This window comes from Muscardinus avellanarius (genome assembly GCF_963383645.1).
Source record: "Muscardinus avellanarius genome assembly, chromosome: 1".
NCBI classification, from domain to species: Eukaryota; Metazoa; Chordata; class Mammalia; order Rodentia; family Gliridae; genus Muscardinus; species Muscardinus avellanarius.
This window is the reverse complement of record NC_137786.1, coordinates 148267626-148293377: the sequence shown is the minus strand read 5'-3', so window position 1 is coordinate 148293377 and position 25752 is coordinate 148267626.

Below are 25752 nucleotides of genomic sequence, written 5' to 3'. Positions count from 1 at the left end.
TAGAGTTAAATAAAAGAAAAACTGTAATTGCCCTGTGCATTGATAACAAGACAGATATGATATTTTAAGAAACCTATAATTTAAGACACTCCAGAGATCATCCTCACATACATTCTCTAGCCGACCCTTCACAAAAGTCCCCTCTAAGAAGAAAACCCTGAACTCCCCAATGTGCCTTCCTCATCTTGAGATAGCCTGCTTTCTCCCTTTTCAGTGATCCATGTTGTCATTAACACATATCACAGTTTATGTATATCTGTGGTTCCTTTTATGCTTCATTTCTGTTAGTTCATCCCCATTCTTTACTGCATTTATTTTTAAAAAAACCTTATTGGTAGAGATTCTGTAAACTTTATTAAATTTTAATTTTTTGCTAGCTAATTTTAACCTTTTTCAATTCCATGTATGTTTATAATCAGCTTTTCAAATTATATACACACATATAGTCACATACTTTTTTTAGATTTGCCTGAATGATTAATAAAAATGAGGAGAATCAATATCAAAAACATAAAAATATGCCCATACATAAATCTGATCTATGTAGATCTGATTAGTTTTCAATTTTATTTATTTATTTATTTATTTATTTATTTATTTATTTATTTATTTATTTATTTTGGTAGTACTCGGGTTCCTGGAAGCCCTTTTACCTACGGGCTACACTCCCAGACCTATTTTTTTAATAATTTTTAAATTTGGAAAAAGGGTCTCTTAAGCCAGCGCGGCTGGCTTTGAAACTGTGCAATCCTCCTGTTTCCACCTCCCAAGACCGGGATTACAAGCATGGGCCACCACGCCCGGCTTATTTTTATATTTTTATATCGTAATCATGTATATTCTGCTACATTAAAATCTACTTACTGAAATAACATTGATTTATTGATGTTTTTATCATTTATGTCCATAAACTGTATGTCACATCAATTAATTTCTGAAATATTAATTTTTATAATTTACAACAAAATTAAATATGGTATATTTGTAGTATATTCAGAATATTTTTGGAATTTTAAAAATCATTCTGATAGATTTGTAAAGTACTTTTCCATATCCTATGTACAAGCCCTTTTTATATACATGTTTTATAAATATTTTCTCCCAGTCAGTCTGTAACTTTTATTTGTATTTTTACAGTGTCCTTCCAAATAAATTGAATATACAAATATTAATTTTTCTTTCATAAATAATTTTTGTGTGTATGTTCAATATAAGAAATCTTTGCCTAACTGAAAGCTTCAAAGACATATTTTGCTAATTTTTTTCTAGGAGCCATATACTTTTATCTCTAACCCTTAAGTCTATCATTCACTCTGAACTCATTCTTACGTAAGTCATCTTACTGAATACATGCCAGCATTCAGGCACCAGCTATTCCATTTATTAGCTAATGGCCTTGGTAAAGATTCTCAAAAGCATTCTAAGTCCAAATGTTCTCATATGTAAACTAAGGATAACATGACTGACCCCCATAGAGCTGTTCTAATGATAAAGTGAGATAATACGTTAAAGAGCGTAGCCCATATAAAGAACTCAGTAAGTGCTCAACAACTGGCTACTTACGACACGGTTTCTGGTGCATTACTTTGTAGAAAATAATATATACTCCAAAACATGCCAAGTATTTTTAAGGCTAACTGTATGTTAATGTCTCTTATATGAACTCATATGGTTAATTACTCTCATAATTTATATATTCTGTAATTTAATACTAATTTCTATAAACCATTTTAAGGAAGTCTCCTTGTACTAACATACACTCTGAGAGCTATCTTCTAAAAATGAGTTTTCTGAATTTCAATATTTTTAATAGATTACTTACTGCTTGGCTAGACTCTGTGATACAGTGTTGGTTAATGTAAAAATAATAAACATAGTAGAGAAACAAGCCTAAGGAGAAATGAACTTCAGAGGCACCAAACCGTAATATGTTTGTCATTTGAGGTAATAGGAGGCCTTTGGGTTTTGGGCATTAGAAACTATGAATCAGTCAAAAATAAATCATACCGGTGTCGTCCTTATAGTCTACCTTTTATGCTAATTTGATAAACACTTAGGCTGTTCAGAAACCACCAAGGAAGATGGCAAAGAAACTGAAAATTTTGAACCACACAGAATTTAAATAAACATTTTACTCCATTTTCTCAGTATTTTATTTTCAATTTATCTCTAGCTTCCACATGCTAGTAGTGGAAGTGTAAAAATTATTTTCCCTTTCATCTTTAGTATTTTCTTCTGTATTGATTCCTTTCTCATAGTCTCTATATATATAATCAGCACTCAGTACATTATATAAATGTGAACAAATTATATATATGTAATATTAAATATAAATCATATAAAGAGGTGTGTGTGTGTGTGTGTGTGTGTGTGTGTGTGTGTGTGTGTGTGTGTGTATTCTCAGCTTTGTCCATTTTTTTCCAGTACTGAAGATTGAGACCAGGAACATTTTACCTCTGAGCTATACACTAAGCCCTATTTTTACATTTTTTCTTTTCTTTCTTTTTTTTTTTTTGATAGTACTAGGGATGGAAACCAGGGGCCTTCTACCTCCAGGCCCCTTCTACCTCCGGGCCCAGACCTATTTTATATTTTATTTGGAAACAGGGTCTCTTAAACCTGTTGAGGCTGGCTTTGAACCTGCACGATCCTCCTGTCTCAGCCTCCCAATTGTAGGGATTACAAGCGTGCACCACCACACCCGGCTTACAATTTTTCATTTTAAAACAGGGTCTCACTAGGTTGCGGAGGGCCTAAGTCGCTGAGGCTGGCCACACATCTGTGATTCTTCTGTCTCAGCCTCTCAAGTACTGGTAATGCAAGCATATGCCACCCAAACCAGCTACATTCTTACACCTCCAATCCCAGCAATTGGGAGGCTGACACAGGAGGATCACAGTTTTAAGGCCAGCCTCAGCAACTTAGTGAGACTCTCAGAAACTTAGCAAGACCACGTTTCAAAATAAAAAATAAAATGGGACTGAGGGAGTAGCTTGGAGGTTCTCCTAGGTTCATTCCTGTGTATTGAAGAAAAAAAAAATAAAACAGCTCAAGTTCCTTCCTTTCTTTTCTCTTTCCATTTTTGAAGAAAGGACTCTAGTCAGCCTTAGCCCCTCTGGTGCCTCAGGCTCTAGGTGCATGATCCTGCTTCCAGGACAGTTACTAGAGACCTCATCACAGTCAACTCAAGGTGTCCACCAGGAGACTCCCTCTCTCTGCTGTATCCCGCATGGGACAGGCCTGCTATTCCTCATGTCTCTCGACCTTAATCATGTCCTCTGGGCTGATGACTCACAAACCTACCTACCCTAACATTCCAGCCCTCAAGATCTTTAATAATGCAAACCAATTCACAATCATCTCAAAATCAACGCCTCTAATTTGAACCCATTTTCTCCCCGCTGCTCTCGTGCCTGTCCTGCCAACTGTGTGTCCCACATTGAAAAATAAATTCGCCACCATCTCACGAAGATCAAAGTCAGCTACCTCAGAGGGATCCTGAAGTCCTTTCCCTGGCACCCTTCATCTCTATATCAATACTGTCCATTTTATTTCATAAACGTTTCTGAATTCTTCACATTTCTTTTTGTTTCCTGTCAGACATTCATCATTTTTTAAACTGTATAATTGTGCCCTTCCCGAAACAACCATGGTATTCTTTACTTTGCCACTTCATTAACCCACATAAACTTCCATATGCAAAAATTCTTAAAAATATACTCTAAGTTAAATCTTAGCAGATAGTCTTTGAAATAACCTATCTTATGTATCAGCTGTTTGTTACTTTAAGTTGAGAAATAATGAATGAATATATTGTAGTACTTGAGTTTTGTTTTTGTTTTTTTGTTTTTTTGTTTTGCAGTACTAGGGATGGAACCCAGGGACATTCTACCTTTGAGCTACACCCCCAGTCCTATGTTTTATTCTTTATTTTGAAACAGGGTCTCACTGACTTTCAAAGGACCTCACTAAGTGGCTGAGGCTGGCTGCAATCTGCGATCTTCCTGTCTCAGCCTCCCAAATGCTGGGATTGCAATCGTGCACCACCAAGCCCTGCTTTGGTTTTATTTTATTAAAATATACTCTCCCGTTCAAACCACCTGGGCTATTTCCAGGGTGGGTCCTTTATGAATAAAATTACTTTGAATATGTTTTATTCAAAGTTATATTTTTAGATAGAATTCCTTTATTTTAAATAAATACCTAGTAATTGAATTTCTGGGTATAGAGGCTAAGGCTGACTAGAGTCCTTTCTTCAAAGAAAGTCTGAAAAATGCAAAGGGAAAAGAAAGGAGAGGACTGGATAGATGCATATTTAACCTTTTAGGAAACTGCCAATAGACATCCAAAGTGGCTGAATTTCTATTTAAAATGCACTCTTAAAATATCCTCTGTAACAACACAAGAACTAACTGCTTTAATTTTAATCGCACTTCACCTAAAGTAATATATTCTTTTTTTCAGTACTGGGGTTGGAACCCAGGGGCATTCTACCTCCGAGCTACACCCCCAACGCTAATTTTTATATATTTTTGTATTTTTTGAAACAGTCTCACTGAGTTGCAAAGGGGCTAAGCAGCTCAGGCTGTCTTCAAAACCAGATCCTTCTGTCTCAGCCTCCCGAAAGCTGGGATTACAAGCGTGGCTACCTAGAGTAATATGTTTTTATAGCTCAGTATCTTCCTTTATATCTTACAAAAAAGGCATTATTATTATTTTATAGAGTTTTTTCAGGGTTCATCCACACATTTGCCAATATCTGTGTTCAGCTTCCACTCTGGCATCAAACACAATTCCCTCTGTATTATGTTATTTCTCCCTTGATTTATACCTCAGAATATCATCCTGTCTGTGTGTTGGTGGTATGATCCCTTTATCTTTAAAGTATCAGTATTTTAAACCCCGTCTTTGACAGAAAGTTTCTCTATATATTGAATTCTTTCCCCCCAACTTTACTGAGGCATGGGTGACATATGAAAATGGCTTTTATATAAGGTAGATTACATAATGTCTTTATATATATAGTATAGACTGTGAAATGATTGCCATAATCAAACTAATTCAACATATCTATACTCTCACATAATGACCTTTTTGCTTGTGGTGAAACAAGTTGAGATCTATCCTCTTAGTAACTGTCAAGTACAGGACAAATTATCATTACCTATAAGTTATTTTCCCTTACAGTTTGAAAGATATGCCACTCTTTATTTATTATTATTATTATTATTTTTTTTTGTAGTACTGGGGATGGAACCCAGGGACCTTCTACCTCCGGGCTACACTCCCAGAACTATTTTACATTTTATTTGTAAACAGGGTCTCTTAAGCCAGCGTGGCTGGCTTCGAACCTGCGCGATCCTCCTGTCTCCGCCTCTCAAGCGCGGGGATTACAAGCGTGCGCCACCACGCCCGACTGATGTGCCACCTTTGTAGCTTTCACTGATCCTATTAAGATGCAGTCATCAAATTCATTGCCGTTGCTATGGAGATGAGATCTGTTTTCATCTAACTGTATTTAAGATATTTCATTTTTTTTCTGTGAGCTGAAATTACAACGTACCCGCTGAGGTTGGATGTTGCTGCTGCTGCTGCTGTCACTGACTTACTGCAGGTGAGGGGCTTCCCGGACCTTGGATGTTGCCTCACTTGCTCCTCTCTCTGCTGTGTCTACACATTCTTATTCTCATCTTACTCAAGAACTTGGAAGAGACATGTTGCAACTTCTCACTTTTTTCCCTTGATTTTTAAGCACTTTGTAGATCATCCTTTATCCACATTCTGAGTAATTTAAAAATATCACCCCCCCTGTCTTCCAGCTCTCTATTAAACTTGTTGTTAATTGATCCATTGAGTTTTAATATTCAATTATATATATATATATATATATATATATATATATATATATATATATTACATATAATATTTCTCCAAATGTTATTTTATTATTCTTTTTATGGTACTGGGGATACAACCCAGGGGAATCTTACCTCGGAGTCACACGCCAGTCCCATCATTATTATTATTATTATTATTATTTTGAAACGAGGTCTCATTAAGTTGCTAAGAGTCTCACTAAATTGCTGAGACTGGCCTCAAAGCTGCAATCCTCCTATCTCATCCTCCCAAACACTGTGTTTACAGGTATATGCCACCATGCCATACTGCATTGTCCTGGTATATTTCTTGTTCCTTGCTTTTGTTTTTCTTATATTCTTAATTTCCTTAAAATAATTTAATTATATTTATTCTTTGCCCACTATTTTTGCCATCTGAAATGTATGTTTATCTCGTTACATTGTCTAGTATTTCTTCTGGGTCTTATTTTGGGGCCTCATTTTAATATGTGTTATGTGGCATTTTATCATGAGCTTTATGTTTCCACTGGAACTGAGTCTGAGGAAAATTTATAGACCCTGTTTGATGTTTTCAATTAATGTGAGGGCCTATTAACAAGGAACTGCTTTGACTTATCTGCTTGATATTTTTAAAAACAAACAAATATTACAACTTCAGACATAAACCAGGAGCTGAGTAGCTTGTATGGAATTCTCAAGAGAAATTACACCCCCATATACTCAATATACACCCTAGAATGGGCCTGCTTACTATGCCTTTCTGAGTACCAAATTTATTTCTTATTGACTATTACACTGAGGTTGTAGCCCCTGGGGTCCCAACTTTTTTTTAAAAAAAGGATTTTTCCAAGACTCTACATATTTTATAGGTATTTATATTCAGTTCTACCTACAATGCCCAGGAGATCAAACTCTCAAGAGTATTGCATATACTTTTCTTTGAAAAGTGCAGCTTTGGTATGCATGGCTAGAAATAATTTTCCTTCCCCTTTATAGGCTCTGAAATTTTATTTCTTTTATGACAAATTAGCAATACATTTAAAATTATGTTTTTATACTTTGATGGGTTCATTTTAATCTCACATCATAATATAGTTCACAGTGACCGTGGCATATATGCACACAGCTCTTGGTAGACTTTCTCCTCAGTTACCTCCTCACTCCTTCTTCCCCGTGCAAAATATTGAGATGGGCATTGGTATTCTCACATATGAACACATCAGTGGAAGTGTTTCCTTAAATATCCTCTCAAACACCATTCCAGTCGTTTAATTTCGTAGAGCAATGTTTGGTCTGCCACATTGCTAGAGGGAAAATCCTGGTTTTCTTTAGGTGTTGATTCTTATATTTCAAGACTCAAGCAGCATATCTCTTTCAGGAAATCTTTTCTATCCATCTCAGTTAAGTATAGTTACCTTAAACTTGCATTCTATTGTGATATGAACTCTCTATGTGATCTCAGTCACCAGATTATTGACCCTCTTGGGAAGGTACCATAGTATATCTCTGTTCCCTCCAGCACATCACAGAAAAACCAGATGCTCATTAATATTTCTAAATTGAACTACTTGTCCATCTCCTTTAGTCAAAGATATGCAAAGTTTTGACTCTGTTCATCCTTTTCTTTCCAGATTCTAGTAACTTTAGCTTTTAACCTGAAATATTTGTATGTGTTTATCTTTACCTGAAATTAGAGCTGGTTTTGGAAATATGTAAGGCCATCAATATCTCAGATCTGAATAAGATTTTCATACAGAAATAGACTTGGCCAAGATCCTTATTGACTCTTACTCCTTCTTTTTAGTTTTATTCTCTATAAACATCAAATTTAATTCATCAGCATTACTGATACCATTCCTAGTGGCACCGACACAGGAGGGACTCTTGTTTTCTTGAAACTTTTTTCAGTTTCTGTCATAGTATTGATAGAAGAATTCAAATGGATAAAACAAGAAGAGTACATACTAGAAAACCTGGTATGTAATAATTTTTCAACACAAAATAAGATTATAACTATCACTGTTGCTATTAGGAATATATATTAAGAAAAACAAATTATGAGTAGACAACTATTATTTGTAATATTGGGAGAATCTCAAGATTGAAGAATTTTTTCCTCTTATGAAACAGCATATCTGCTTAGTATCTTATTGCAACAAATTATTCTTAAAGCTCTCCCTCCACTCAGAAAGAAAATTAAATTAAATCATGAAATGGGGGGAAAACTTGCCTACCTTACTCTTTCTCTTTTCTTCCCTTTTACCAAATTATTAAGTGAACTTCCTTTACAAATTCTTGGTGCTTTCACACTGCATTGGACCCAGGCCATCTATTTGAAAATAAATGAGGCATTCACGTAAAATAGTTATGCCATCTTATTATTATCCTACATCTTAGAGTATTTTCTTTACTATGATAAAAGAAACCATAGTAAAGATAACCTTTAAAGCATGGAGATAAATCCAAATTACAAACTTGTGATAAGATTTTGCTATGGACCTAGACAAAACAAGTGAGAGATGTGACTATTGTAGCTACTGAGAGTTTCTTAATCTTTCTGAGCTCCAGAGTACTCTTGTGAACTGGTAAAAATAATGCCTGTCATAGGGTTAGTGGAAATGTTCAAATGGTAAAATACATATTAGGTTCCCTGGCATACAACAAATGTTCACCATGAAATAGGAGCTATTAGTTTTTATTGTTGAAGCATTACATGATTATTGTTACTATACAGTATTATTTTACTTTCCAGTAAAGTGATAAGTCTCACAGTCCCTTGCCTTTTACTAACCCAATTCTTTCCTTTCTGGCACTACACAGAATAAATCTACATCAGAATAGTTAATCCTTTTGACAGAGGAACCTCCACTGTCAAGAATGAAGTAGTAATAACTAACGTAGGAGAGAACCATAGATAAAGCAAATATGGCAAATTAACTGAAGAGGGTAGAAGAATGAAAGAGGGAAATTCCCTATTGTACATAATGTACATTCGTAAACATTATGGCTGAGTAAAATTCCATTGTGGGCCGGGTGTGGTGGCGCACTCCTGTAATTCCAGCATTCCAGATGATGAGACAGGAGGATTGCGGTTCACAGACAGCCTCAGCTATTTAGTGAGGCCCTTTGCAACTCAGTGAGATCCTGTTTCAAAATAAAGAATATAAAAAATAGGGCTGAGAGTGTAGCTCAGAGGTAGAATGCCCCTAGGTTCCATCCCCAGTACCACACACACACACACACACACACACACACACACACACATCCATTGTGTACATAACCCATAGTTTTATAATCCATTCATAGGTTGATGAACATCTTAGCTGGTTCCATAGTTTTGTCATGGTAAATTGTGCAGCTATGAACAAAGATACATATGCATTAGTTTAATAATTTGGTTTCCTTTATTTTGGGTAGATTACCCAGAAGTGCTATTGTTGGATCATATAGTAAGTTCATTCCCATTTTTCTGAGGATCCTCCATACTGTTTTCCAAAGTAGTTGCACTAATTTGCAATATCACCAACAATGTATTAGAGTTCCCACTTCTCCACATCCTCACCAGCATTTGTTATTGTTTGTGTTTTGAATGATTGCCATTCTAGTTGGAGTTAGGTGAAATCTCAGGGTAGTTTTATTTTTGTTTTGTTTTTGTTTTGTTTTGTTTTGTTTTGAATACTGAGGATGGAACCCAGGGACATGTTACCTCTGAGCTATCCCATTAACCCTGTTTTTTTATTTTTTATTTTGAAATAGGGTCTCACTGAATTGTGAAGGGCCTCACTAAGTAACTGAGGCTGCCTGCAAACCGTCATCCTCCTGTCTCAGTCTTCTGAATGCTGGGTTTACAAGTGAGGGCCACCATGCTAGTCTTCAGAGTAGTTTTGCTTTGCATCTTTCTTATTGCTAATGATGTTGAACATTTTTAATGCATTTATTGGCCATTTGAATGTCTTCCTTTGTGGTGTTTATTTAGTTCACTTGACCATTTAATTTTATTTTTATGTGTATCATATTGGAAATGGCATACATTCATTCACACAGTGCTTGGTGCCCTCCTTCCCCCTATTTCCCCTTCCCCCCCTCTCAACAATGAGTGTCCAGGTTGACCATGCTACATTTACACTTACACACATATTCAAATGTAGCTCCTCCAGTTAATCAACCTCAACCTTCTCCCTCTCCTACCATTTCTTTCTAGCTTTGCTGATGTTTCCCCTCCATTATCTGGGGTTCCTCTTTTATTCCTAATACTCCCTAGTTTAGGCATATTAGAGAAAACATATCTCTCTTCTTTTTCTGTGCTTGGCTGATCTCATTTAACATGTTCTGTGGGTCTTTCCGTCTTCTTGCAAATGACATGATTTTGTTCTCCTTTATTGCTGAGTAGAATTCCATTGTGTATATTTCCCATAATTTTGCAATCCATTCATCTGTTGATGGAGTCCTAGGTTAATTCCATATTTTGGCTATTATAAATTGTGCTGCTATGAACATGGGTATGCATATGTTATTGTAGTTCTCTGATTTCAAAACCTTTGGAAAGATGCCCAGGAGTGATACAGCCAGATCATATGGTGGGTCCATTTCTAGTTTTTCTCAAGAATCTCCACACTGATCTCCATAGAGGCTGAACTACTTTGCATTCCCACCAACAGTGTAAAAGAGTTCATTTTCCCCCACATCTTCACAAGCATTTGCTGTTATTTGACTTCTTTATGCTTTCCAATCTGATTGACATGAGATAGAATCTCAATATAGTTTTGATTTGGATCTCCCTGATGGCTAATGATGTTGAACATTTTTTCATGTGTCTAATGGTCATTTGTATCTCTTCTTTTGTGAAGTGTCTATTCAATACAGTTGCCCATTTTTTTATTGGGTTACTTGTTTTGAAAGTGTAGAGTGTTTTGAGCTCTTTGTGTATTCTGGATATTAGCCCTCTATCAGAGTGGTGGCTGGTAAAAATCTTTCATTCCGCAGACTTTTTCTTTAGGTTCTTGGTGGTTTCCTTTTATGAGAAGAAACTTTTTAGTTTGATGCCATCCCACTTGTTGATTCTTGTTTTAATTTCCTGTGCTTTGGAGGTCTTGCTGAAAATGTTACTGCCTGTACCTATATATTGGAGAGTTGAGCCTATGCCCTCCTCTAAGAGCTTCACAGTCTCTGGTCTAATTTTCAAGTCTTTGATCCATCTAAAATTGATTCCTATGCGTGGTGAGAGGTAAGGAATTAGTTCCATCTTTCTACAAATAAATAGCCAGTTCTCCCAGCATCATTTGTTGAAAAGGCTGTCTTTTCTCCAGTGTATGAGTTTGGCCTCTTTGTCAAGGATCAATTGACTATCCGTGTATGTGTTTTTTCTCTATCTTCTATTCTGTTCCATTGGTTTATATGCAAATTGTGCCAATACCATGCTGTTTTAACTACTATTGCTCTATAGTACAATTTGAAGTCAGAGATTGTGATGCCTCCTTCATGTTTCTTATTGCTGAGGATTGCTTTTTTGATTGAATTGTTTTCTTAATGCTGAGTTTCTTGAGTTTTCTGCATAGTCCAAATATTAGTCCTCTATTGGAGGAGTGGTTGGTAAAAATCTTCTCCCATTCTGTTGGCTCTCTGTCGAGGTTCCTGATAGTTTCCTTTGCTGTACAGAAGCTCTTAGGTTTTATGGAATCCCACATATTTATTCACCTTTTCATTTCTTGTGCCTTCGGGGTCTTGTTGAAAAGTTTTTGTTCTTGTCTATGTGTTGCAGTGTTGTACCTATGCCCTCTTCAAGGAGCTTCAAGGTTTCTTATCTAATTTCAAGTCTTTAAACCATCTTGAATTGACTCTTATGCAGGGTTAGAAAGTGTGATTTATTTCCATTTTTCTGCATACAGTTAACCATTTTTGCCAACATCATTTGTTAAACAGGCTTTTTTCCAGTGTATGTTTTTTGGCCCCTTTGCCAAAAATCAGTTGGCTGTAAGTGTATAGATTTGTTTCTGAGTCTTCTATTCTGCTCCATTGGTCAATGTATCTGTTTTTGTGCCAATGCTATGCTGTTTTTATTACTATGACTTTGTAGTATAAAGTCAGGTATTGTGATTCTTCCTGCATGATTTTTGTTGCTATTCTGGGTTTTTTGTTTTTCCAAATTAATCTAAGGATAAACATATCAAAGTCAATCACTAAGCCAAACATGAGAAGGAGGGAAGGGGGAGGGAACAGGGTGGGAATTGGGAAAGGATTAAATGAGTGATGTGTCCATGTGTGCCTCTACCATCATGTACCCCATTAAGATGTATGACTACAATGTACCAGTGGGAAAAAAAAAGAAAAGAAAAAAATGCCTCAAAATCCTAGAGCTAGAGAAATATTAATAAATCAAATGAATTTGTATTGGAACAGTTCTTTCCATGAAAAACCAGCATGTGAGGTGGGAAAGAGAATTATGGAAAAAAATTTAAACTTTTGAATGAGAGATTCCTTAGCTAATCAAATGTACCATAAAGGAAAATAAATGCACGTTCATGTCTATTGAGCATACTGTTTCTGCACATGTGTCATTTCAACTTATTTTCTTTCCACCCTGCCCCCTCCAAAGTTTTGACTGGGTTTGATCATGAGCTAGTCACCACTCTCTGTGATACAGTTTTCCCTTAAGTGGTTTTCAGTCACTTCTCTTTTGTCACTCGACATTTAATTCAACATTTTCCTCCTTCTGTCCACACATCTTATGTGTCTCATATTTAAGTGACTGTCTTTCTTTCAGTTATAGTATAAAAGCTCTGATGACTATCAATTTAACTATTTCCCCTTTTTGCATCTCTTGTAGACATTCTCTGAATATCTATGTTAAAAAAAAGCTTTTCACTTTTTAATCACCTCCCTGAGAAATTCCATTTAAAATATAAGTCTTATCCATAGCCTCCATGCACATAATGGCCAAATCCATTTCTCCACACCTACTTGCTGGCACAGACTTTGTTCATTCGGCTCCAACCATGCATCAGGTTCGTATCAAAACCAATATTACCTTTCAAACCTGATGTTATAATGTTTAACTCCAGGTCCATTTCTCTTTAAAACATTATTTCACGATGCAGTGTATTGAGTTATGATGACACATACTGGAAAAAAAGGCACTGACGTTTATCAACCTTGTCACTGGAGAAGGTCTGATTTACTGTAATTAAGGTTGGACTACAGTGAAAATGCATTTTTTAAATATAGGGGGTATACTTAACTCCACTATTAATTCCAAACATCCAGAGCATGGCCACACCATCACTGATGTGAATTTAGGTGTTTTAAGCTACTCTGAATATAAAACTGGAAAAGATTTATGGGCCATAAAAGAAAATGTGCTCGTAATTCACAACTGGCCTGTGAGACCCTGGCTCTGCTTTGGAGCCACCAAGACAGTTCATTAGTTTCACTAGACAGCCTTGGAATTGAAACAGAATGGTCAAGCATCACTAATGTGATTAAGGCTCTTGATTTCATGGTTTAAAAAAATAGATTAGTTGACCCAAATGTGATTTCAGAGCTTTTCTTGTGTATATATCGGGGGTCAATAACCAGTTGTTGACAAGAAATATAATAACCTTGAGAGGTTAGCAAGTAACTAAGGTGAGAATTCCAGGGAAGTTTTGTGTGCCTATTTTTGTTCTACAGTAAAAATAAAATATCCCTGTAGCACACTAAAACAATTTTCTGAAATGATGACATAGCCCAATTTATTTGAAAAAGACAACCAATGTTCATTTTTATACAATGAATCACCATATACTCTCGCTATTTTTTAATGTTTGATGCGGCAACTAAATGTGGTTTACTAAATTTGCCTACAATAAACTCTCTACCATGCATTTTGCAAAACTAAAACATTATACAGAAAAAAATAGTTTTGAATGACTAAACATATTAGTTATATATTTTAAGAAGTGACATTGATCTGCATTTCTATTAGTTTCTATTAATCTATTTCCATTAATTCTTCATAATAAGAATATCAACACATATGTCCTTCATGTTTACTAATCTATCATATTAGAATGTGGTCAAGGGTTAGATATTTCTACCATGAACAAGAAAACTTTGTGGGTTTTTTTTTTTTTGCCTTTTGTTATTTGTTTTTGCATGTGTGTGTGGCACTGGGGATTGAACCCAGAGGCATTTTACCTCTGAGCTCAACCCCCAGCCCAATTTTTATTTCTTATTAGAAACAGGGTCTCACTAAGTTGTTGAGGGCCTTGCTAAATATGTTACTCTTTAAAACACACAACACCTCTCTTCTTTCTGTCCTCCTCAGGCTGATCCCTAATACCTAGCAACCACTAATCTGTCCCTTGCTCCTAAAATTCTGTCATTTCAAACATATAAATGGATTAATACAGCGTGAAACTTTATAAAATTGGGTGTTTTAACTCAGCATAATTTTTTGGAAATGCATACAGTTCTATGTTTCTTAAGAGTTTGTTCCATTTCATTTTTGTGTAGGATTCCATAGTTTGTAAGTACTGAACTTGTTTAACCATTAATCTGTTGAAGGACATCTGAGCTCTTTCCAGTTTTGTATCATTGAATATAAAGCTGCTATGTACATTTGTGCATGAGTTTTTGTGTGAAAATAAGGTTATGTTTCTCTGGTATAAATTCCCCAGTGTACAATTGTTGGGTTATATAATAGTTGCATGTTTAGCTTTTATAAAAACTAAAAATGTTTTCCCTATGAATATTTCCTTAATATTTATAAGATTATATAGATTATCTTTTTCCTCTTGTCACAAGTTTGGATGGTTGTGGTTTCCAGGGAATTGGCCCATTTGTTCTAAAGTCGCCTAATTCAATGTATAAAATTGTTGTTAGTATTCCCTTACTATCTTTTTTGCATCCCAGTGGAGTTTGTAGTGACAACACTATGTCATTCCAGGGATTGGTGATTTATGTGTTTATTTTATATCTATATTTTTTCAGTTTTGTAAGAGGTTTATCAATTTTAATGATTTTTTTGTTCAAGAACCAATTTGCTTTATTTAATCAAGTTTTCCTATTTTCTTTAATTGGCTTTTGTTTTTATATTTATATTCTCTTTCTGATTGTTCTGCTTTGGTCCTCTTTACTATTCCCTTGAGGTAGAAATATAGACTACTGATTTGGGATCATTCCACTTTCTTAATAGAAATTAAGAATTTACACATGCTCTGTGTGTTCCTATGATCATTGCTTCAGTCAAAACGTACACATTTTGATATGTGGCTTTTTTCTTACATTCAGTTTTATATTTTATTGGTCCATTGTAGTTATATCTCATAATCAGGTTAAAAGTAATCAAATCACACGTGCACATAGCACTTGGTATGTTTTCCTTCACCTTTTACCTCACTTCCCAATCCCCATGCATGATACTGAAATTGGTATTGATAATTTTATATTTTATTATAGCATTATTTGAATGGTTTCCTTCATTAATTTCCCCTTTCGCTTCCTCACCTCCTTCCCCACATCTTCTTCCAGTACTCCTCTAGTATCTCCCTTCATTTATGTGAAGTCTCATTTGTTTTCTAATTTCTCTCTAGCTTTCAAAGATGAAAAAAACATATGGCCCTTTTTTTCTGAGACTGATTAATTTTACTTAGCATAATATTCTCTAGTTACATCCATTTTATGCAAATGACTTGAATTTTTTCTTGTTGATGGCTGAGTAAAATTCCACTCTGTGTATATATCATAAGTTGCTAATCCTTTCATCAGTTAAGGGACATCTAGGAAGTTTTACAGTTTAACTATTGTGCATTGTGCTGCTATGATTGAGGACATGCATGTATCACTGTACTATTCTTACTCTAATTTCTTTGTAAATATCTCCAAGGGTGGTATAGCCGGCTCATATGGTGATTCCATATACAGTCTTTTCAGAAACATCCAAACTGATCATCCTAGTGGCTGTACTAATAGTTCTTTGATTCTTCCTCTGTGATACATGGACTGTTAAGAAATGCATAGCCTAATTTCCCCATGTGTAGAGAACTTTGTCTTTATGCTATTCAATTCTCATTTTATATGCTCTGAGTTATGTCCCTCTCCCTGTTTTCACTCCACTCACCAAACCATTGCCAGAGGATGGAAGTCAAGGTGTTGGGGATGGCAGTCAAGGCCTTGAGTGCGCTAGGTAAGCACAATAACACTAAGTTACATTCCAACCCCTACCAATTCTTCCAATTTATTAAAAAAATATTTTCATGGCTGAGGATATGGTCTTTCTTGGTGCTTCATGAGCCTACGAAATTATGAATTTTGTGGTTATTTGATGAGTGCTTATTTATATAAAGCAGATCCTTTGTGTTGATTGTGCTTTTAGTTATTTATATCCTTACTGATTTTCTTTCTAGTAGTCCTACCAGTACTGAAACAGAGACACTAAAGTTCCCAATTATAATTGCAGATTTATCTTTTTCTTCTTTTTGCTCTATCAGTTATTTTCATATAGTTTAAGACTCTACTGAATGAATTGTATACAGTCCATATTATTTAATTTTCTGCGTGAAATGATTCTTCTCTTGTTATACAATACCTTTCTGTCTATCCCTAGTGATTGTCTTTGCTCAAAAGTCTGTTATATCACATACCCATATAGCTACTACTTAATTAAATGGGTATTTTCATGGTGTATTTACTCATTCACTTACTTTCAAACTGTGTCATTGAATTTGAATCATTTATTAAAAGCATATAAGTATCTTCTCTGCCTTTGTTGTAGAATATTTAAGCCATTTTTAGCCAAATAAAGTACTGATACATGTGTCTCTCTCCCTTTCATTCCATTCTCCTCGTCTAGAGATTGCTATAGACTATTCCTGTTTCAGTACATGGAAAATATTGTGCCATTTCTTTCTAGCTTATATGAACTGATAAGAAATTATTATCATTTAAGTCAATGTCCCTGGTATTTCTGTTTTCAATTCTTATTTTGTTTCTTTTGTTTTGTTTTGCATCCTACCTCCAAGCTACAACCCCAGTCCTATTTTTTATTCTTTATTTTGAAACAGGGTCTCACTGAGTTGCAAAGGGCCCACAATCCTCCTGTCTCAGCCTCCCAAATGCTGGGATTATAAGCATGTGCCACCATGCCCGGTTAAGACCTTTTGTTTAATTGACTTGATTCTTCAGAAATTTCATTATTTCTGGGGTTGATTTAGGAGGTTTATTCTATTTGTTTTTACCAGTTTCTGGATCTGCCAAATGGGAGATGTCTTCAGCCATTATTTCTTCAAATACTCTTTCAGTCCCACTATTTCATCCTTGTCTTCTAGGATGCCAATGATATGAATATTGAATTCTTTATTATCTCACAGGTACCCCCAAATTTTTGTTATTGCTGCTGTTATTGGGAAAATCCATCTTATCTGTTCTCATTCAACTACTGAGCCCATCCGGAGAGATTTTATTAATGCTTGTTGTTGTATTTTTTATTTTTAGTGTTTTTATTAGTTTTAATTATAACTTCTATTATTTTGCTCAGACCTTCTAATTTTCATGTGTTCAATAAGAATATTAAGCTATATTATATAATCTTTGTGAGTTTCTTAAAAATGACTTTGACATAATTCCAGCAACCTAATTGTCAGAGTCAATTGATTGTCCTTTCTCATATAAGGTATTGTTTTTTTAGATTCTTAGCATAATAGGTTTTCTTTCATCTTAAACATGTGACCTATTATATCAGAAAACTCTGAGTCATTTTTTTTTATTTTAGCAGGCAGTCACCCATTACCTGTAACATGCAGCTTATAACCTACATTTTGTTCTGTTTTCTATGAAATTTTAATTCTCAGAGTCTTCACACTACTACATTTGTCTTCTTGGTTTGTCTCATTCCACTGGGACTCCCATTGGACCCTTTTGCTACTGTACTAGAGGTTGAGTTCCCCCAGGTGGTTCAGATGGTACTTCTAAATGGGAGAAGGAGTGTCCAGCCATGACGAATACCATGGTAGTGCTCTCCCCAGGCAAGACCCAGTGCTATGGGCTCCAGTGTCTGTGTATATAAGAACAGTAGGCTTGAGGCCCACAGGGACAGAGGCTTTCCAGGATCAGTGATGCTTTCTGGCAGAAACTTCTCTTGCCTCCCTCTTCTCCAGATGCCTACTGACCCAGCTAAGGGAAAGGAATCTCTGGCCAGCAGCAAAGGATAGAATTTCCAGATAAGATCCTTGAGAAAAGAGCCTAACATCTACTACTCCCAGACACCTGGTCTCTTTGTATAAAGAAGGCAAGTTACCTTCAATGCTGCAATAATAAGCAGTAATGCTCTCCTTCTTTCCTTAGAGTGAATTTATCATTTCATAAAATACAAACATAGTTTTAATAAAATATCCACAGAGTCGCCCAAGTTTTAAACAGATCACAAGTGTTGGCAACTATAATCATAGGACAGTGTTTCTTTTAGGTCTAGTGCTCCTGTTGTTCCCAAGGAAATAAAATAATATTTAATAATAAAATCTGTCCCATATTTTTTTCATTTTAGCTTGCAAACAAGTTTATAGAATTCCTTATTGTGCATTTAATATGTATATTCAAGTTCTAAATTGTTATTGTTTAGAATAAGCTAAAATTCAGTGTGTTTTAAAATATTTACTGCAGCTTTTGCATCCTACGTATATTAAATAATTTATGTTTGACAAGCTTCTGTGTACTTCCTGAAAGTTAAAAAAGATAAAGGTTTTTAGGATACACTTAATACAAAAAAAGAACTGATCATACAAAACCAATATTTCAGACAACTCAGTAGCAAAAAGATGTACCACACCAGCAACAGAAAACAGAACCTGCTTCTGGTAGATGCAACTGTAGTTTGTGATGTATCTCAATGATTAAGGACCTTGCCACGAATCATGAAGCCTGCACAGCTGAATTACAATTTGTTGGTTTTGCAGTGTCCTGACTACAGCATAGGAGATACTTCATGCTTTAAAACAAAAGCCAGGAGTATCTTTTTGATGCCGACTCTTTCCTAGTAACTTTATGGGGGGAATATATTATTGTGGAGTGTTATATTTTGCTATAGAAATAAGATAAAGCTAGATTTTTCTAAAAGTGTGAGTCATGTAATCATTATCCCCAAGATGCAAATGAAAAATACATCTCACATGAAAAGGAAAATGCAGTATATATGCACAACAGCAGCTCTCGTCACAAAGCAGGATAGAAACCAGACACAATGGTGTTATGAGGACACTGTAATCTCTTCATACTTTGCTCATCTTACCTGTCCAAATACACTGATATCTTCAAATGATAAAACTGACTAATGGAATATATCTCGTTTCTAATGCCATTTATAAAGATGGCTAAAATTTTCACAAATGATCATTGAAAACATCAATTTTGAGGGACACCAATTTCTTACTGAAAAACACAAAAATATTTTAAAACTGTGATTCCAAATATCACAACTTGCATTTCTATAAAAATGCATCAAGTACTTAAACATGGATTGAGCTGAACATATTTTTTTGCTGCTACGTTCCAAGTATGTGCTTGAAATGGTGCGGCATCAGTGTAAGATAAAGGAGATCTATTAAGTGTAGTGGTAAGAAATTTGAAAATGGATAAAACAATTGGACACTCAGAGTTGCTCCTCTCTAAAAGTATAAGCAAAACCCCAAGGAGAAATGTTATGTGTATTCACTCATTAAAGAGTTATTGAATGCATACAATGTGCCAAATGCTCTTCTAGGAGAACAAAATAGATAAAGTTTTGTTCTCTCATAAACTTTACACATTTTCTAGATGGGAAGACAGATGTTAAATAGGCAATAGGAGAGCAAGTAGTGAGAAACATTGAAAACAAGAGCAATGTCGTAGGATGGCCTGGGGAGGATGAGCTGCTGAGGAGGTCAGAAGGCAGGACATTTTGAAAGAGTAGTATTTCCAAAGTCTAAATGTCAAAGCTTTAGATAAATTATTAAACTCCTCTCAGTCTTATTATTCATATATACAAGACAGAAGTAATAGTAATACCTTACTTAATTACTGAAAAAGGCAATTACAACTCAAATACAAAGACTAGCTGCTGGCTTAAAAAGAATGTTTACATTATCATTACTATCCCAGGTGAAAGATAAAGATAAAATGGGAAAAACAAGAAACTTCAGATGAATGAGGAGAGAAGAAAGATGAGTAGAATAGTGGAAGGAGATTGGAGGAAGAAGATGGGAGGGGGGAAAGGAGAGCAGATGAAGGAAACAGTCAGATAATTCTATGTCTGTATATGAAGGTATCACCATCATTCTCACTAATATGTAAGGGGAGAAGTGTAGAGGGACGTAATCCACAGGGAAATACACTAAGTACTAAAGGGCACGGATGTCTATCTCACTTTGAACCACATTATGCCATACAATTACAGTACATAAATAAAAGTACTTTTAAAAAGGCAAAATAAACATGTTATTTTTTTTTACTTTCCATCTCAGCTCTTAATATCTAAAATAATACCAGTCTACCTACATTATAATGTGATTATAATGCACCAATAAAAGTATTAAAATTAAATTTTAAAAATGCTAGTCTGAAAGGTGATTCACTCACTGCATTTCACATCAGTGTAAACAAACTTCAACTCCATGTACTATATTTAAAACATAATGACCACACAAGGTGTTTTTTCTTTTTTCTTGATGTTGGTACTGGGGATTGAACCCAGGGCATTCTGCCTGTGAACTATACACCCTCATCTCTATTTTATTTTATTATTATTTTTTATTTTGAAACAGGGTCATGCTAAGTTTCTGAGGGTATACCTAAGTTGTTGAAACTGTTCTTAAACCTGGAATCTTCCTGTCTCATCCTCCTAAGTACTACTGAGACTATGGGTGTGCACCACCATTCCCAGCTGTTTTGTTTACTCTTATTGATTAATAAATAGGAAAAATATCCAAATGATATACAGGTATGTCACATTTCAACATTCATTCAATTACAATAGCTTATTGTCAATTCCCTGCAAAGAGCTTTACTAGGCATGATTTATCCAATCATGAGATTTTTAGTTAATAAAGTTTCTTGCTTTAGAACATATTTGGTTAACAGACATTTTTTAAAAAGATATGTAGATCAAGTCGAGCATGATGGTGCATGCTGCAATCCCAGCATCCGGGAGGCTGAGACAGGAGGTTCATGGTTAGCAGACAGCTTCAGCTACTTAGTGAAGCCCTTTGCAATTTAGTGAGACCCTGTTTCAAAATAAAGAATACAAAATTGGGTTGGGAGTGTAGCTCAGAGGTTGAATTCTCCCGAGTTCCATTCTAAAAAAAAAAAAAAAAAAATGTAGATCAAGCATTTGCTGCTAAGTCATGCAACCTTTCCCTAAGGTTGTATAGCTATACAATGGCTGAAATGATACACCTAAATATGGAAGGCTGTGATGAAGACTGACAAATAAGGAATCTTATTCTTTTGATCAAATTATCTACAAATGTAGTATCTGTCTTAGTAAAAGTAAAGAAAGATTCTTCTTGCCTTAATCTCTTTCCTGTAAGAATGAATTAAACTGTAACTTTAATGTCTTGGCACCTAAGCTGCACCCAGCCTATAAGCCCCAGAATAAATTTAATATTCAAAATTAATGATAATTATATTAGCAATTATAATTACACATGAATTCATTTTACATTTTTAACTGTAAGATCCAAATGCATCTATAATGGGAGGCAGAGAGAGTGGGGTGGGATCCAGAGACAATCACAAGTGCTGTCTTCATATATGTTTCTGTCATTTTTTGTGTGTGTGGTACTGGGGTATCTGGAAGCCCTTCTACCTCCGGGCTACACTCCCAGACCTATATTTGTATTTTTATTTGGAAACAGGGTCTCTTAAGCCAGCAAGACTGGCTTCAAACCTGTGCGATCCTCCTGTCTCCACCTCTCAAGCATGGGGATTACAAGTATGTGGCACCACGCCCGGCTGTTTCTATCATTTTGAACCTCACTATATGTAAATAATTACAATTCACCAAAAAAGTCAATTTAAAAAATTCAAATCCGTCTAAAGTCTCCTTTGAATCCTGTCTTGCCAATCCAATTTAACTTTCCTTCTATCAAACTCCAGAAAAGTAATTTCTATGATTAGTTTAGTTGTATATGCCTCCATTTTTTTTTGTTTACAAACATACATATAGGTCCTAAGAAAATTATTAACATTGTTTTGCTTAGTTTGTAAACATTTTCTATACAGTTTCTTTGGGCACAGTGACTAGAAATTAAAGTAAATTCAAATAGTGACTCCAAAAGAAAATCAGTCTCATTAATTCAGAGTTGCCTATCATACTGGAAGAAAAGAAAACAAATGATGATATTAAGTGGGATTAGCCAGTCACAGAAATTCTCAAGAAGGCTCATATGTTTTCTCTCAGATGGGAAAGCTAAGAAGTAACTGGAATATAAGAGAAACTTTAGGTAGGGGATACTCTAGTGGAGTGAGGAAGGTGGTTTGAGGGAGGGAGGAGGATCAGGGAAAGAGAATCAATGAAACACTTCCACTATTATGTACCTCTGGGAGAAAGCCAGTTCCAATCTCAATACCCTTTATAGAGGAGGGGAAGTGAGGAAGGAGCTGGGGGAAACTCATCCAGTGCAGGGTGCATGTGTGTCACTATCACAGTGAACTACATTACAATGTGAGGCTATAATGCACCAAAAAAAAGAACAACAACAACAAAAAATTTAAAAATGGTTTACATGTATAAATGCCACCTTGATGAATTTTCACTTTGGAGTCTCTATAGCCTTTTCATTTAATTTGGCACAGTCTGACACAGCAATTTTGTTTAATAAAGAAAAAAAATCATGTAGTTTCATTATTATAAATGAGAAAGAAAATTAAACCTTTCTGATAATTTTTCAATTGATAATAATGCAAATAGTTTATTTAGTTTAATTACTCATTATGAGGTACCCTTTGAAAGTATACTGAATATTATAAGCATAGGAGTTCATAAGACACTTACAATATGTTTTAAAATAGTTCCTTGCCCTTATTTTGTCAGTTGTTATTAAAAGACAACAACACTTATACTATTCTCTGGTAATATTTTTAAGATCTCGGAAGTGACTTCATAGTAAGACTTACTTCAAACCAAAAGTAATCTAAGAGGTTATAATGGTGATCATAGAAAAGTCACAATTTTTACTGGCTGGGTTTTATGGATTACTTATTTGAATCAAGATGTTAGTAAGAACAGCCTTTATGAACCTATGCTCTCCTTAAAATATACTAAATTTAACTGGATCAGTAATTATATTATATACTTATACCATCTTATGTTTAAATTTTAAAACCCCCAAACAAAAACTAAATCTTTAATGTGATAAAGAAAATGAGTGTTATTTTATTTTTCCTCCAAGTATTCTAACTGAAAACACTTTGAGAAGAAGGTCTGTAAGAATTGAAAAACCAAATTTCATGAGCATCAAAATATCTCAGTTTGATGATGGTAGTGACAATAATTAACATAAATTGAGCCGGGAGCGGTGGCGCACGCTTGTAATCCCAGCATTCCGGAGGCTGAGACCTGGAGGAATGCGGTTCGCGGACAGCCTCAGCTACTTAGTGAGGCCCTCTGCAACTCAGTGAGACCCGGTTTCAAAATAAAGAATAAAAAAAATAGGGTAGGGGGTGTAGCTCGGAGGTAAAATGCCCCTGGGTTCCATCCCCAGACCCGCAAAAAAAAAAAAAAATAACATAAATTTACATATATTTTACCCCTTTTAGTCTTCCCTACATACTCATAAAATAACATCTCCATTTCTCCAATGAAACAATAAAAGACTCATACAGTAAATAAACCATAGAACCTATTAAAAATGAAACTATAGTGAAAACCAATGTGTCTAATATTAAGCTAAGTATGTTTAACTTCTCTACTATTGTTTCTGAGACTGTACCCTATCTATTAGAAGGCTATTGTCTTCACTGTTCCTCCAGGATTATTGTGAAATTGGAAATGAGTATAAAAACATACTTTGAATGTTATAAAGGCATGATGACTTTATTTATTTATTTATTTCCTTACTTACTTAATTTACTGTGGAACTGGAGATTGAATCCAGGGGCATTTTACTTCCCAGCTATACCTCCAGCCCTATTTTTTATTTCTTATACCTCCAAGCGCTATTTTTTATTCTTTATTTTAAAATAGGGTCTCATCAAGTTAGACTGCCTCACAAAGTAACTGAGGCTAATTTTGAACTTTCAGTCCTCTTGTCGCAGCCTCCCAAGTGCTGGGATTACATGGGTGCACAAACCCCACATGCTTGATGATGACTTTAGAAGCAAAATATAAGAATGAAAAGAAATAACAATGCTTTCTGGGATTTATTGGTCCTTATACTTAGTCGCTAGTGGGTGTTTAATATCCAAAATACATAGGCAACACAAGTAACACAATAATATAAAACAGATAAATTGAAAAATAGATAAAGGATCTGAATAAATATTTCTCTAAATAAGATGTACAAATAGTTACCAGGTACATAAAATGCATGAAATCATTAATTATCAGAGCAATACAGTTTAAACCAAAATGAGATACTCATCTCATATTTTAGAGTGGCTATTATCAAAAAATGATAAAAGATAATTAGTGCTGATAAGAATGTGGAGAAAAGAAATCTTTTGTGTACTGTTGGTAAAAATGAAAGGTAGTATAGTCATTATTGAAAGAATATAAAGTTGTTTACTATTTTACCTAAAGATCTCACTACTGAATTTATATTCAAAGGAAATAAAATCAGTAAGTAAAAGAAAAATCTGTATAACCATATACATTGCACCATTATTCACAATAACAAAGATATGGATTCAACCTACATGTTTATTGATGAATGAATAAAGAAAATATGGCATGAATACACAATGGAATACTACTTTGCCATAAAAAATTAAATTCTGCATGGCGTGGTGGCGCACGCTTGTAATCACCACGCTTGGGAGGCGGAGACAAGAGGATCGCGCAGGTTCAAAGCCAGCCACTCTGGCTTTAGAGACCCTGTTTTCAGGGTCTGAGAGTGTAGCCTGGAGGTAGAAGGGCTTCCAGGAACCCCAGTACCACCAAAAAAAAAAATTAAATTCTGTCATTTGTGACAAAATGAATGCAGGTAAATAGGAAAATAGTGAATAAGTCAGTCACAGAAACACTAATACTATGTATAATCACTAATACTAATTAGTGTATAAACACTAATACTATGTATAATCATATGTATACTATGTATAGTTAGATCTAAAATGCTGAATTTATGTAAAATAGAATGAGGCACGTTGTTTGAGATGTATTGGTTAGAGGACACTAAATTTTAATTATTTAAGATGAGTAAATGTATCTATTATAAAACCTGTTGACTATAATTGATAAGTAGTGTACTGTATTATTGAAAACTGCCAAGAGAATAGATTTTAACTCTTGTTACAAAAAAGTCACAAATATGTAAATTTAGCATATAATAATTAGCTCAATTTAGATATTCCATGCTGCATGCATTTTTCAAAACAACATATTATACATGATAAATTTGTACAATGTTTTTCAATTAAAAAATAAAGAATTCAAATTATCTCAATTTATTTGAGACAAGTTGCTGAAAAGATTCAATCCATACTTTTGAAGTGTAAGTACCTGGTTTAAAAATATCATCATAAAATAGTGTACACATATAATCAGAATAGTTCATTTTTAATATAGTGAATTGCCAGAGATTAACAGACTTGAGGGAATGTGTGTTAAATAACCAAAGTACAAAGAAAGCAAAACAGGACACATTCATTAGAGTATAACTTGATTGTATCAATTAATTTATGCCCAAATAAATGATTAATGTGGTGATTAGTTTAGTCATCCTTATTA